This window comes from Salvelinus fontinalis, chromosome 6 (genome assembly GCF_029448725.1).
Source record: "Salvelinus fontinalis isolate EN_2023a chromosome 6, ASM2944872v1, whole genome shotgun sequence".
NCBI classification, from domain to species: Eukaryota; Metazoa; Chordata; class Actinopteri; order Salmoniformes; family Salmonidae; genus Salvelinus; species Salvelinus fontinalis.
In genome coordinates, this window is record NC_074670.1 from 46,731,565 (window position 1) to 46,741,677 (window position 10,113).

At 42.8% G+C, this 10,113-nt stretch overlaps 1 protein-coding gene across 2 annotated transcripts in view; it reads right to left on the bottom strand.

Annotated features, from left to right (window-relative positions):
• The window catches only part of LOC129857924 (platelet-derived growth factor receptor beta-like), a 50,407-nt gene extending 40,842 nt beyond the window's left edge, over positions 1–9,565 (bottom strand). Inside the window, exon 1 of one of the 2 annotated variants that reach the window (XM_055926625.1) lies at positions 9,075–9,565. The gene's annotated coding sequence lies outside the window, so the exon portion shown is untranslated. The remainder of the gene's footprint in view (positions 1–9,074) is intronic. The other variant, XM_055926624.1, reaches the window with a different exon arrangement.
• Positions 9,566–10,113: the final 548 nt, after the last annotated feature.

Consider the following 10,113-nt stretch of genomic DNA (forward strand, 5'->3'; position numbering starts at 1 on the left):
CTCAAATGGATCCACCTTGACAGGGGCGGCAATTCGTCCTGAAATTGTGAATTCTGTATATTGTGGTTTGCTTACAACCAGTAAATGTAGATGGCCCGTTTTCTACCGGTAAAATGCAGAAATGCTTGCATTTGCATGTAGTGAGGAAATTATTAATTTGACACATATTATATATTAATAATATATTAATGGACATATACAGTTAAAGAGCAGTGGTGAAATGTCTTTTCAAATCACATTAACGGCAGTTAAGGCTGTGGCAAAAACAGAGAGTTTTCTTTTAAAAATTAAAGTGCGTACTTGCTGCTGTAGATCCTGAAATGAAGGATTATTTTTCTGAAAGGATGGAATATTTTTCAAATCCAAAATTATACTTTTGTCACGTTGTTTTCTAGCTCTCAGTCTCATTGACCACCAAATGCTAGCTAGCTAGCCACTTAATATAACGTGTTTTCTCAAAATGTATGTCAGCTAGCTAAGTTAGCAATGGTATGAATACTACTCCAATCTGACGATTTGAGAGCACTATTTAGCTACAAAAGTGGTTATAACTTTGACTACATGATGACAGTGAATTCAGAACCATTCAGTGGCTAACTACACTACAAACATAATTTGACCAGGTTTTCGTGAAGCAATTGTAATGACACTCCACCACAAGAGTTTCCCGATTAGCAATGAGTAGTATGTGTTTATTTTCATTTTGTTTTAGAAACAGTGAGGGGATTTTGCCAGTGGTTGAATGGGGATTTGGGCTTTCCGGAAAAATGTTGTTGAGGTTGCAACAGTAACCAAGGGGGGTTGGGCTTAGGGAAGGGTCAGTTGAAGGGGCGTTATCATATTTGAGTGGTCCATTTCCCTCATTGGCCATGGACGACGTAAAGGTAGGTGTTTACATTAGAGATGTCATGGTAATCACCATGCTGTTAAAAGTGTGTTCTCAGAGTGTGAGTTTTCCCATGGATAATGGGAATCTCATGTCTTGACCCTTCCCAGCATTCACTACCCCCCCCCCCCCCCCTCACCCCCCTGACGTGCAGGCAGCCCGGCCCACTCACAGGCGCAGGATACAGCTAGTGTGTAAACGAACTTTCCTCAGCAGCCTTCATGCTCAATCTCTGGGTATTATTCATACTGGTCCGTGTTTGAGTTGGACATCTGGCAATGATGTTACAGTCAGCACATGATGAGGTGGGAACCACTTTCTCAATCACATTTGCAACCAAGCATTTGCCTTACTGAGTGTGTCCCGAGGGGAAGCGGGGAGACAGTGTTTGAAATAATAAAAAATACATTTAATAACAAAAGACAGACACTTGGTCCAAAAAGCTTATTTGAGCGCAGCTGGAAAGTCTTCACTTCCTGTATGGGGAAACATACGGCCATGTGTGGGTGTGAGGGAGTGATTCAACCGTGATGCTGCAGACCACCAAGACCACTGGCCAGACACATTGTAAAGCACAACACAACGTAACCAGATACAGAGTACAGTGCAACACAACACATCCAGACACGCAACACAATGACACAAAAAATGGCACATCACAATCAGAGACAGAAGAGCACAACACAGTGCAACACAGACAAAACACAGGATCAAACAGACAAATTAACATAGACCAGACAACTGTACACAGGAAAACACAAGACAAAGCATAAATCATGACAAAATAAGGGACAGAGCAAGATCAAACACAGTGTGGAATAGAAGAATGAGAGATACCACAACAACGGATAGAGCACAACCTCAGATGATACAAACAAAATAGAGAAGGGACACGCTGATGGGCAGAACACAGTTTATGACACAACACCACAACAAAGTGAGCAGTACAACAAAGAGATTATGAGAAGAGACACAAAGCTTACTCAACACAGAGGGTATTGCCTATTCTTAATACGTGTGCAGGACATGGTCCTGAACAAAACAAACCTCTCCAACTTTGTGGTCTACTCTTCCATTACGAAACCATTTGCAAATAAAAAAATACTTCACCATCGCGGAAATGCCAGAAATGTTTTCCCACTGCTGAAACTTGTCTGACACTGTGTCACAGTCTCTTCGGAAAATGAACTGGAACTGTGTTTATAGAACCAACCAAGTCTACATCCTTGTCGAACAACACCACGCTACCTTGGCTAATAGATCTTAGCTTTCCTGCAATTAAACTACTGACCCTTCAGTAAGGATCACACAGAGGCCATCCTCCATAGACTAACTGTTAACTTCCTTGTTTGTACAGTAAGTATACTGCAGCTTCCGCCAATAGGTCTGGACCTTAATGGCCCAGGTGGTAACGGGGAAGTGTATGCCAGGGATGCTGATTCTCACACCACTCCAGCAGTTCCCCCTAAATCGCTATACTATCGTCACAGAACAAGATGTTAATTGAATGAGACAGAGGAAACTACAGTGAAATTGATATAACAGCAAATGTCCATTGCTGTATTTTCTCCGCTTCTTGAAATGCACCGCAGTGGTGTTGGATTATCATGGGTAAACAGTGACTGGTGTCTGAAGGGCCCTACCTCAACAGAGCTGTGTCAGACTTCTTAGTTGGGAAGCTGTGGGTTCTGGCTAGCTCCTATTTAAATGAAACTGTGAATGATAGTGAGAAGGCTAAGGGGGGGAGCGGAACTGAGGGTCTGGACCTGGTAAAAACCAGTGGTAAAAAGTGTGGTAGTTGTTGGATGTGGCTGACGTTTGATATCAGTTTAATGATCTCGTTTGCAACTCATTTGGAAAACTAAACGAGGGAAAGGGCTTAAAAAGCATTAAAGAGGGGGAAAAACACTTAACAAAGTAGCTCTTATTCAATGTCTCATTGAGCGTTTGTCACAATAAAAACTATTGTCCTGTAATCAAATGTTTGTCCTTTACTATCAAGGCCCCAAAAAATCTAGACCAGTGTCTATAACGTAGAGTAAAAAGCACATCCAGTATTATCACCAGGCAATGATAATATGTTATAAAAAGACGAAGGGCAGAGTTCCAGTAAAATGACAACTGAAAGCCCTTGTTGATCTCTTCCCACTCCTAGGGAAGATACCGGATGTAGAGGGTTAGACACTGACAACTAGCCCCAGTCCCCTACCCTCTCCCCCTACACCCCCCCAACCCACTCCACTAAACCCTCCCCATCTGGCAAGTAAAACACCCATGTCCCCCAACCCTCATCCCCACCTCTCAGCTCAAACACTCGAGGGAATAGCAGAGCCCCCCCCCCCCCCCCCCACCCCCCCCCCCCCCACCCCCACCACCACAGACCCTCGCCTTCCCCGTGAGAAATAGAGGACGCCTACACTTCTCGAAAAAAGGAAAAGAAAAAGAAAACAGCTGAATACAATTACAGCTCTGACTGGCTTTAAATCCCTCTCCTTTTCCATGGCGGCTTCCAACAACACAGCCGAGAGGGAGAGAAAAAAGGAAGGAAAAGGAGATTTGAAATAAGTTTGTAAAGTTTGTTAGTTTGAGCATTAAAGCAACTTTACAGTGGGGTCAGGACTATGGGGGTCAACTGATCCTGCTTTGAGGAATTTCAGTTTATTCTTTTCATGTTTATTGATAAGTGTTTCAATGAGAGATACTTATATATAGTGGTGATTTTCTATTTCCATCCCTGAGACTCATGGGTAGTTTCAGTTATGATTTTAAGGAGGGAAAATGTAATTACACATAAGCTAGTCTTGTTCACTGCAGTATCATCAGCTTATCTTTTATCTTTCAAATTCACACACAGTCAGAGTAGCAAGCCAGATAAATTCACTCTAGCCAAGGACTATTTTTTCTCTGTTTTCCTTCGTGTGAAAGGTCTTATCACTTCTGAGAGCTGCAGCATATTTTCCTTTGCCCTCCTGCCCAGTTTGTATCACCAGAACAAATCCCTGACATGTTTTAGTTGGACCGAGGACAGCGCCAGATGAAACAGCATTGTTTTCAATGGACCCACTACAGCCTGAATAGTCAAACTGACTCTATTCACCATTCACTTTCATTGTGATACTGTTAGGACGAATTCTCGCTGTCAATACATATGACCTCCTGGGATGTGTTTCACTTTCTTATGAAGCCTTATTACTCTGTTACGAAGCTTTTACGGAACCCTTCTATTTCTATTGTCCTCCAAAGAGAGTGGCTGGCTGAATAGCGGTCACACCCTCTCTCAGATATGATGCAGCTGCTTCTTGTAGTGTTGTTGAGTGGGAGGTGGGAGGGAGAGGAGTGGTGCAGGCCAGACCAGGACAGGATGTATTAGCTCAGCACTCCTCACAACTCAGTAAGTGTTCTATGTTCTAATGACTCTGTCAGTGGAATGGTTTGTACCAAGGTGGAGGAGGAGGGAGAGGTGGAGGAGGATGAGAAAGAGGGAGGCTTTGAGTAGCAGGCTGTTTCAGCCACGACTGGCCTTACTACAGTGGCTAAATCTTGGTCCAGAATTATAAGGATGATACATAATGAATCAATGGATTATTGACCACTGGTAAATTATTCATATAATGTTGTGTTCTGAGAATAGCACGAAGATGTGGCTTTTCAGTGTTGATCTCTATATAGACTAGAGCTGTAGTACAAGTTAGAATGGCAACACTTCAAGAAGGAGAGCTACGTGCCAGCTCTAAACCCTTTATTATTTGTATTTTTTTAATTTAAACTTTATTTAAAACTAGGCAATTCAGTTAAGAACAAATTCTTATTTTACAATGACCGCCTACCCCGGAAAATTCTGTAATCATTGTATGATCTCTAAAGCAGGTATACTAAATGATCTATTCATGAAGGCCGCTTAAATACAATTATTTGAGAGAATTCGGATTTATTAGTACCAAATCTAAACAGGATTAGTGCCTGTGCTTGATTCAAAACATTTATGACTTTGGATTGAAGAGATCAATCAAAGGCCTTATTCAATGTGCTGCAAAGCTCGTAGCTTATAAGTTACCACACTGGTACTTCAGACCATATGGGTTAGTGCCTGTGAGCCGCCTGTTTAATCAGATGCACTGCATGTCTTCTGCATGGCCATAATGTGAATCACATTTCTCACTTTGGCTGGCAGGGACCTCTGAGAGCCAGGACACAGCTGATGACAGCTAAAGGATTAGTTTTACTGCCAGACAGAGAAGACAAGAGGGGAAGGGAGGGGACAGGAGAGGAGAGGAGAGGAGAGGAGAGGAGAGGAGAGGAGAGGAGAGGAGAGGAGAGGAGAGGAGAGGAGGGGAGGGGAGGGGAGGGGAGAGGAGAGGAGAGGAGAGGTGAGGGGAGAAGAGAAGAGAGGAGAGGAGAGGATAGGAGAGGAGAGGAGAGGAGAGGAGAGGAGAGGAGAGGAGAGGAGAGGAGAGGAGAGGAGAGGAGAGGAGAGGGGAGGGGAGGGGAGAAGAGAAGACTGTAGCACTACAACAGCACAGGGAGAACTCTCTTTCTATCCAACATACCGGCCCCCTGACACACCGTAGGAAAATCCCCACAATGTTCCAAACTTGCCTTAAATCAAACTTCCGAACGTCTTAGAATGTGAGATAGAATGGCAATTATAAAACAATACATAAAACACTCGTAATAAAACAATGGTATGAACATCATTTTTAAAGATCAGTAAACAGGCTATTCATGTCTTATAGACATCCAAACAGCTCGTGACAACATGGTTACACATGATAAAAAACTGTACTTCAGAGGAGAAGAGACAGATATGAGGAGTCAACAGTAAACCACATGTCATGCTAACATCGGGTTTATCAAACAGATCCATCTGCATTACAGTGCTAGAGTACTGTCTGTTGGTGGCTCTACAACCTAAACCGCCCCATGCCAGAGCATTGGTATACCAAAGGCTTCTAGCGTCTTACCATAGTCATAGAACAGCAGTCTCAGGTGCACAACATCTGTTGGATAAAAGATCAACATACCACACATGTCTTTGTTATGAGATTAAATGACTACTATAACCATACGGTATGTAAGATGTATGCCAGCTCAATAACTGAAACATCCACAGTGATTAAGTCTGTCTGTGGGGATGTCAGAGAGTAGAGTAAGTTTGTATAAATGTCTGCCTCTCTCTCTTTTCTGCTCAGCTGACACAGATACAACTCATTGGTTTACAAACGACACATGCTCACCAATGACAAAGCAACAATTCTATGGGCAAGTTTCCCGGGCACAGATGAAGCCTAGAACTAAGAAGCCTTTTCAATGGAGAATCTCCATTCACATCCTGTTTCAGTCTAGGACTAGGCTTAATCTGAGTCCGGGAAACCGGGCCCAAATGTATTACACTTACAGATGTACAGTAGGATCTTAATTTGATCACTCTTTTGTTCCTGGGAATTTTCCTGCACCACAGGATATGTAGATGAGCTTTTTGATTTACATACGTTCACTGAAAACCCACTCTAACACACGGTTATATTAACAGTATTGCACTTTTCATGTGGCCTACTTTTGGCCAGCTAATAGCCTAACCACCCATCAAGCAACATTATGGACTTAACATTTAAATCCGTTTGCTGCAGGATTATTTTGCTGTGACAATAGTCAAATTAAGATCCTACATCTGTTGGTGTTTATGTATGTGGTTAAAACAAAACACAGAGTTGTGTCCTCAACTGAAGACTCCTATGACGTGAATGATGCTATGCTATGATAATGGCTCCATGGCTGTCAGTGGCTCCCCTGTGTAGCTATGCGTAGAAGATTGATTCTGTAAAGGTCATTCACCAGAGCTGCAGGGCATCAATGGTTCACTGGTGAGGACCAGTGGTTCACCAAGGGTGAGTTGAGAAAGCTGTACAAATAGCCCCTTTAGCACAAAGTAAGTGTGTGTGTGTGTGTGTGTGTGTGTGTGTGTGTGTGTGTGTGTGTGTGTGTGTGTGTGTGTGTGTGTGTGTGTGTGTGTGTGTGTGTGTGTGTGTGTGTGTGTGTGTGCGTGCGTGCGTGCGTGCGTGCGTGCGTGCGTGCGTGCGTGCGTGCATGCGTGTGTGTGTGTAAGAGTTGCACCACCTCTTTTGCCCTCAGAACATCCCTGTCGGTGCATGGACTCTACAAGGTGTCAAAGTGTTCCACAGGAATGCTGGCCCAAGTGGACTCCAATGCTTCCCACAGTTGTGTCAAGTTGGCTGGATGTCCTTTGGGTGGTGGACCATTCTCGATACACACAGAAAATTGTTGAGCATGAACAATCCAGCAGGGTTGCAGTTCTTGACACAAACCAGTGCGCCTGGCACCTACTAACATACCCAGTTCAAAGGCACTTACATTTTTTTGTCTTGCCCATTCACCCTCTGAGTGGCACACATACACAATTCATGTCTCAATCGTCTGAAGGTTTAAAAATCCTTCGTTAACCTATCTCCTCCCCTTCATCCACACTGATTAGTGGATTTAACAAGTGACACCAATGAGGGGTCATAGCTTTCACTTGGATTCACCTGGTCAGTCTATGTCATGGAAAGAGGAGGTGTTCTTAATATTTTCTATAATCAGTGTATTCACTTGTCAACACACATGAAGGTCTACAGTAGCCTCAACAGCACTCTCTGGGGTAGCACCATGGTGTAGCCAGAGGACTGTTATTTTCCGTCCTCTTCTGGGTAAATTGACTTCAATGCTAAATCTAGGAGGCTCATGGTTCTCACCCCCTTCCATAGACTTACACAGTAATATGACAACATCCGGAGAATATCCTACAACCTATCAGAGCTCTTGCAGCATGAACTGACATGTTGTTCACATAATCAAAGAATCAGAGAATTAATCTAGTAATGAAAGCATAAACTACAGCTAGCTAGCACTGCAGTGCCGTGCATAAAATGTGAGTAGTTGACTCAAAGAGAGACAAAGACAATAGTTGAACAGTTTTGAACAAATTCATTTCTTCAAAAATTAAGGAGAAGCAGCCACGATAGAGAGAAATAGCTATGTTTTCATTTGTTTCACTTACTTAGCTAACTAATGCAGCTAGCTAATTTAGCTTACCAAACACCCGGCTCAAACAGAGAGGAATGCTATTTATGTTAGCTAGCTGGCTAATGCTATCCAACACTGGAACTCTTCCAAGTCAGAGTAAGCTTTTGGTTTTATTAATTTATTGCCACCTCGTCCCACCTGTGTAACTCCTAAACTGCTTTCTGTATGTGCACTGTACTGTGTGATTGTAGTTGGTTTACTAACGCGTTAGTTCTAGAAGCTATGTTGACTATGACGTTAGCTAATATGGTGACAACGATTTATGGTATGAAAGTTTGGGTTGGAATTCTTTTTTTTGCCTGGTCAGGCAGCTTTTGTGTTGTGCATTGAAGTCCACAAGCAAAGGGAAAAGGTGAGAGGAGGAAAGTGTGTAGATAAAAGAAGGACTTACACAATGAGCAAAGTGATGATGCTTTTTGTATGTGGCTGCTATGAAAGTGAACTGTGTTTGCGGATGATCAGAGGTGTATCTTTTTAGACAGATTCTGTGGAAAAACATATCTTAAATGGAAGCAAACGAAATGGGGATAAATCTACCTGAATTTGTCTAGAAACTCTTGTTTGCAACTGTTAGGACTAATGATTGCGCCATAGATCAGCTAGATGCATGCAAGAGTGTGCAAGACGGTATTGAATGTGTCACTTTCTATCACCTTGATTAATCCAATTGGTCTCTCGAACTGTCATCCAATATGAAGTAGTAGAAATAAGGCCATGCTCATAAAATAAAAACATCCTCCCCAATCTTAAACAGCACAAACCACCAACACACACACAAAACACACAATAGTGTAAGTCTGGCAAGCCATTCCATGACATTAAATACACACAAAGTGAACTAAATGAATCAATTCCCAATTAATCATTACAACAGAAAATATGTTTTAAGAAAATGGCATTATCCAGTTGTGGACAGCTACATGTGATAGACAGCCATGTAATTTAATTATTCGGAGTGGGATTTCAGTCCCAACTAATTGAATTTAAACATCCTTCATGTCTAGTAGTAAATCATAGGCTCTATTAAAGCTGCCAAAAATGTATTAGTCAGAAAAACTGTGAATGTGAAATAAAACGAAAGAGCCAAGCTGAAACAAAACCCTCTTACCTTCAGTGAACCAGTTCTCGGCTGTGTCTTGGCTCCTAAAACATGATCACGTCTCAGTCTCTGTGAGTGTGTCTAGTTCTCTCTCTCTCTCTCTCTCTCTCTCTCTCTCTCTCTCTCTCTCTCTCTCTCTCTCTCTCTCTCTCTCTCTCTCTCTCTCTCTCTCTCTCTTTCTGTCGAAGAAGTGCTCTATCCAGGGGTTGGTTGCCTTCAGAGTAACAGTCTCTAGTAACAGTCTCCAGCAAATTGTGTTTTCAAGGGTTGGACTAGATCCCTCTGAAGTGCAGGACTGTAGGGTTTAGGGTTAATCTTCAATGTCCTGGGAGTCCGCCGGAGGAGGTACAGCTCTGAGCTTTCTGTTTATGTAGTCAAATCACAGCACAGGGGGTCTCCTTTCTTCTGGCCTGCTCTCCTCTGCTCTCTTCTCACACACACTGATAAAGCCAGCCCACTGCTCTGCCGAATAGCGAACAGAAACAAATACGGTCTCTCTCACCCAGAAGAGACTGCCAGTGCTCCTGATCCACCACTGCTGAGGCTTTGACACATGGAGCGAGGGAGAGAGAGAGAGAGAGAGAGAGAGAGAGAGAGAGAGAGAGAGAGAGAGAGAGAGAGAGATGCAATTGTTAATTTCACTTTGGTTTATTATTTACTTCACTTTCTTTGGCAATGTTAACATATGTTTCCCATGCTAATTCATCCCTTAAATTGAAAATGAAATTGAATTGAGAGAGAGATCGAGAGCGAGGAGGGGTAGACAGAGGGGGAAGATGGCGAGTCAAACAAATGGATCAGGTTGTGTTTGTTGTTCTAAGGTTCACCACCGATGTGATATGTTTGAGGTGTAACTGAACTGAAGCGCTTCCGACAGTCGCTACTAGCAACAGGACTGGACTGCATCTGCATCTAAGACTCAAAACGAGCACAACAAAGTGAGAGAACGGGACAATTCCAGAAGAAAACATGTTTTGGCAAGCCTGTGCTAGGCTATAGAAAATAAACCAAAAACAAGTCTCTCTTTCACTTAACATAACTCAGCTTC